Genomic DNA, 5,847 nt, shown 5'->3' with positions numbered 1-5,847 from the left:
TGCTCCTTTCGTTTACCGGTGGTGCAGATACACGGCGGTCGTATGCGGTTCAGCCACAGCTCCCGTGCTCCAATTACTTCTGACTGAACCTGTACGTATGCATTTTTCACGAATGTGCCGACTCAGCGACGCCACTGGTCGGCGACTCTGGCTAGTTTCGGTTTCAAAATTGGGGCGATCCTAGCGGCAGGGTGCTGCGGCGTGGCCCTTCCCTTTCCCTCATCGTTTCTTTCTGTCCACACCACGCATGCTTCCGCGCCTCCTCACGCATGCGCAACAGCTCACAGGCGCCAATATTTTTTTTTTTCTTTCTCTGGGCGCGCGGCGGGCCAGTTAGGTGCGTGCGTAAGCGAGCCGGCGTGCGAAGGGCTGCGCGGGTTGCCTAAACGCCTCCACGGGCTGAAAGTTTCGCTGCATTATAAAATATATACGAATGTATTCTAAATATGGGGCCGCGGGGGAAGGAGCGTCACCAGTCCTGCGCAGCTCTGTGGTGCAGCAACACAGGGCGAAACAGTTCGGCCAAGTTTCTCGTCTTCTCCAAAAATGACAGGTAAGCAAATTAGCTTTGTACAAGTTATAGTGAATTCCTTAGAAGCCGACCGATTGCACTCTTCTATTTTCACTTCGCACATGTAACGTGAAGTTAATGAGACATGTCAGTCGTCTTGGAGTGGAAACTAATGTGCAAATATATCCCAGCCTTGCAGGTACACAAAGTTTTAATAGAAGTAAACGCGCATTCGGCGCGCAGACTCTTGCTCGTAAGGTGAATTTGAGGCGGCGTTGCCGTTTTGCGATTGCCTTAGTAACTGCTTGAACGTCGATTCAGGATTCTTATCGATGTATTTTTTGTTGTTGTTTCGTGCAGTGGGTTTGAGTCTTGGGTGGGGCCCCAAGCCGAGGACGGTTCGAGACTTCATTGGACGTTTCCTGTGGTGAATCACCTCAACCCCTCCAAAGCTATCACGCTGTACCTGCTCACAAAGAAGGCAAGCTCAACTGTACGCGCTTCTTGTCATTAGCGAGTTTTAGCTGACCGTCTTTCACGGTCCGCTCCGCTCCGATAGCAAGCGGGAACGCCATTGCGCATGCGTGGCGCGCTTGTCCGCGAACGGCATTGGCTCCGGTTGCGCTGAGCGTGCCGCCGATACCGGAGCGGACCGTCGAAAACGGTTAGCTAAAACTCTCTATTGACTGCGTACCTATTACCACGGCGATTGTTGGCGCGGGGTGGCGTGCCCTAACCAATTTTTCCGGTGCCATCTTGTTCCAAAAGGGATATTTGCGGCAAAACTGCTGCCAAACGTTGCTTCAGTGCTCCGAAAAATCTTACGTAAAACCGCGGTGTTCAATGCCAATCAATTTGCACAGGGAGCAGTGGAAGGCCAAGCCGAAATACATGCATGGTCTGCAGCTGCCATTGCAAGCGTTTCGCTCATAAAAAAAAAAAGGGTAGCATTGCCGGTTTGCTGTTCAATCGAACCTGCGCGCCCGCGCCATGTCATCTTATGGCGAGTGGCTTTGCTGTTCCATAGTTCTAAAGTTAGAATCGATATCGGACAGGATGAGATAAGAGGCGCTGCCCAGACACGAGCTAGGGAGTAGCGTGTGACGACCTAGCCGATATCTGCAAGTAATGAGCTCGGTACATGCGGCTTACAATACAGGAAAACTTTTTCTGCGCGTCCCCCCCCCCTCATAATCAGACTGTTCACACGCCATTAAAAGAAAAGACGGGTGCGCTCGATTTGTGTTGCGATTGTGTTCTGTATTGTACAACGTGGTTGCGCATTATTTTTGTACGCAGATATAATCTAGCAATGAGTGGTCAATAGTGCGGTTATTGTGTTGCAACAGTTTTTTCTCGCTGCATTTTGTTGGTGTGAACAAGATTTCTCGGAAGTGTATGGTCGGGTCAACGCGTCCTTTCAGAGTTTGCGTTAACTGGCCCAAAAGGCAGGCGTTGAAGCATACCTGTGCGTGCTTTCTTTTAAATTATAGGTTCCCGTTTACTGTGTCTCTGAACTGAAACGAATTTTTTGAATGTCTGAAGAACATTCCCGTCTCGAGGCGAGCCCAAGAAATAAGTATAAATTGAGTGGAACTTTCAACTTCTTTCCTTCTCCCGCCGAGGTGTGCGCGAAAAAAATATGTATAGTGATTAGAACTTTCGAAGTTATTCTTGCGTAATCAATTATTGTGTACCTAAATGTGCATCTTGCATGTTTTTTTTTCCTATTCTGCAATGTTGCATGCCTAAATTTGCATGTCATATTTTTGCTTAGAGTCCAACAGAATGTACATAAAATGTATGTGCATTATATTTTGTGTAGTGCATGTGTTTTCATGACTTCGAATCAAAGATGTCTTCATATGAATTTTGAATAAAACAAAAGCGAAAAGAATGTTTGTGTAACGCTCCAATTATTATCTCCACAAAGACAACAATTCGACACCAGAAAACATACTGTTACCAACATGTTTTCTTCGTTCAATTGTTAAACACGTTACTGCACGCACATACCAAACGACGGGCGGCGGCTATTCCGAGGCATCGCCGTCGCTCGTCCAACTTTCGCGCCTGGTTCCATTGCCGAGTGGCCCATGAGCAGCGACCGGCGGCAGGCGCTGAAGTTGGGAGAGCGTCGGTTGCTGCGGCCGGCGCGCGGCGGCCCGGGCCGGCTGCCACGGAAAAAATGACGTCATCAGCGTCCACGACGTCACCAACCTCCTTTCCCCCTCGCCACTCGTTGCCATGATGATAAATGCAACGTTTTTCAGACGCCACGTACCACTAGGGGAGGATTTGGCGCTGTTGGCGCGAATTACGCGGGACCACGGTGGATGCTAGAGAGGCCGCCCCGTGGCGACGCGGTGAAGAAACGGCATGCTTTCTTCAAGCTTAGCAGCTTGACTGCGGGCCAGCGTGCCGGAGTCGCAGCGTGGTAGTGTTGACAACGGCTTTCGCTTAGCTTTGAATGATGGTTTGCGTAAGAAGGTTGCTATATGTTGCGAATGGCGCCGCGAAATCTTCGTGCTGTCCTGCGGCTTCTCCAAGGTGGTGGTTGTTTCTCACGCTGGGGCAGAATCCTGTGGCTGAACTTTTCTTTGAAGCGTAAAGCGTTCGTGCGTGTGTGCGTTTTTCATCAGCGAAACTTTTCCACAAGGCGCAAGTTCGCCGTTCCAGGAGAAAATACCGAGAAAATGCCGAGCGCTCGTGAGCGCGTGTCTCGGGGCGCCCGCCGAGTCCCCGGCTCACACAGTGGCTTTAGAAAAACAAAACAAAACAAAACAGAAAACTCCTGCGCTGTCGTCAAGCGCTACCTCGCATGCAAAATACAAACTCCAGCGCTAATGCTAAAGTGAAAAAGACACCCTGCTTGGGAGAAATTGTTGCGGCCGCCGCATTCTCTAAAAGCAACTATGGATAACTATAAACATGGCTACGACTGAGCCAAACTTTCCCGAGATGACTTGCAGATCCCTCCACCGCTGCCTCGAATGCATGAAGAAGCGCTGGTGGAAGTCCGCAATGCTGAGGATTGGTTTGCATCCGCCACTCGCCGCGATGAACTCTACAACCTCTTTGATGCATATGACGACGATTGCTCGCCCCGCTACTGTATGAATAAACAATGATACTCAAACTTGTGTCCCGCAATGCTCACCTACAGTAGCTTCGCCATTCAATCCTTGCGCATGGGTGCAAGCTTCCGTGATTTTTTTCTTTGCATGCTTGCTTGCTTACAGGCAGTTGCTGCCGAATGAGGAGTGATTCGGTGCAGAAACCAGCCCTGTCGTTCGAACACGTGACATCGGCGCCGCAAAGATGGCGTTATTGTCGCTTTCAATTTTCACAGTAGTACAGCTCACGTGCTATAATAAAGTCTGGGGTTGTTCAACAAACCCAACTTAAGTAGCAGGACAAAGGTATTGTGACGCCGAGTTCGTACCGATGTTTAGACTTTGCGTTACCTGAACCTCGCCGGTCGTCAACCTTCACAGATTGGAATAGCCCTTGCTCATTTTGCAGAGGCTCTGCTTTGCACGGCTTAGTTGCTCAACTAGACCTAAGCTTAGGGGGTCAGTACTGCGCGCTATACTAACCTAACGCATTCCACCATTTCATGTACAGTGCGCGTAGGCTTGTCTAGGGCAAGCGAGTGCGTGGCTTGGGAGTGTGCGGGCAACGTCTGCGGATAGCAGCTGGGTTACAGATAGCTTGCCATTGCGCGTGCGCCGATCTTGGACAGGGTCAGGCCGTTCTTTGTTTCGCATGTGCCGCTCGAATTTGCAGACGCCACCACCCTAGAGGGGCGATTGTCTTTCACAATGGCAGCCGGGAGCCTTGACAGGCCAGATAGACGCGTCGTTCAAAGCGGTACAATAACCCATCAGGCGGTTACGCAATGCTAGAAAACAACTTCCGCTAATCTTCTGAATCTCATGTTTAGAAAACAAAAAGCACGCAACAAAACGCACTGCAGCGCTTTCCGTCAAAACTTTTGTGCGATTAAGTAATGGCTTCACTGATAATGCATGGCGTCAAATTACCCGCTTACCCCGTGTCACCGCCTACGATTGACATTTCAGAATAAAAGCGCCCCTTGTGGGACGTGGCGTCTCTAAATTTGAGAGGCTCATGCTATAAGACGACCCACCCGAGCCTGTCCGAGATCCACTCACGCGCAATGGCAAGCTATCTTCAACCCAGCCACTATCAGCAGATGACGCCAGCGTGCCCGGAAGCCGCGCGTGCGCTTGCCCTAGACAAGCTTGACGCGCACTTTACACATCAGTAATGGAAGGCGTCTAAGCATAGCGCTGCAAGCGGCCCGTAGAAATAAATGAAGGGCGCGACTTTTCGAAGCATTTACATCATTTGTGACTCAACAGTTCCTAAGAACGCGGATAAAATTACCTGCAGCTTTTATTTTACAGCCTCATTCAGCATTCAAATGGGATCCTACAAAAACAAAAACACATGCAGCGCTGACAATTTACCAAGTGGGGCTGTGCTCAGTGCTTACCAAGCGTTCTCTTTTCGTAGCCCGAGCGCAAAATAGTGTCAGAGAGTGTATAAAACTGGGATAACTTGCATTACTGAACCGTGTGGTGCAAACTGCTTCCGAAAGATGATTTCATCTTTCCTAGCCTATCGATTAAAGAATAAACAAAAGAAAAGGGGACGGCGGCAGGCTAATAGTGAACATTTTGTTTTATTTGTAGAAATGTACTCTCGTTCAGGGTTAGAATTACAGCCCGCAATGACGTACGCTGAAGCGATGAAAGCTGTAGTGCAGAGATCCCTGTGCAGAGCCCAAAAGTTGGAGATGATACTCCAGGTTGGTGCCATGGCATTTCACGTGCGATTCCGACGCTGTGCGGTTTTATAGTGGTGCTGCTCTGATATTCAACGGTTGTGTGACTCGGCTGTTTGATGTCGTGCTGCGGTGTCACATGCTCCTTGGACACTATGCTGGTTGCCTTGTTACGGTTTTTTCACCATCTTTTCTGTCTGGCCTGTTTTGGCTCATGCCCTTAACGCTCGACGCCTATCGTGTGGTCTCGAGATGAGAACAAAAGTTATGCCTCAATAAAGGTCCTGTGAGTTTCCCGTGACAGCCGGGAAAAGTGAACTGTGGTTAGGGTACGAATGCTCCTAGATGCAGTCTGTGGAGAGTTAAATACTGAAGTTAGGTTAAACAAATGTACGATCGCAGCAGATCGACCCTCATGTATGTTAGCGGTTTTTCAGGAGCTATAGCAAATGCCCTTCAGCGAAAATCGGCCTTCCTTCTGTTTGAGAACTTTATTGATAGATATTGCCTTATGTCGTGTTCT

The 5,847-nt window shown here is 49.4% G+C and overlaps 1 long non-coding RNA gene across 1 annotated transcript; it reads left to right on the top strand.

Annotated features, from left to right (window-relative positions):
- Window positions 1-328: 328 nt before the first annotated feature.
- Window positions 329-3,771, top strand: LOC144141695 (uncharacterized). The gene is made up of 3 exons (XR_013316676.1): window positions 329-553; window positions 872-992; window positions 3,754-3,771. It is a non-coding gene; the product is annotated as an uncharacterized LOC144141695 (long non-coding RNA).
- The last annotated feature ends 2,076 nt before the right edge of the window (window positions 3,772-5,847 follow it).

This window comes from Haemaphysalis longicornis, unplaced genomic scaffold (genome assembly GCF_048455015.1).
Source record: "Haemaphysalis longicornis isolate Haplotype H1 unplaced genomic scaffold, Haemaphysalis longicornis Haplotype H1 scaffold_6, whole genome shotgun sequence".
NCBI lineage: Eukaryota > Metazoa > Arthropoda > Arachnida > Ixodida > Ixodidae > Haemaphysalis > Haemaphysalis longicornis.
This window is presented reverse-complemented; position numbering and strand designations above follow the sequence as displayed.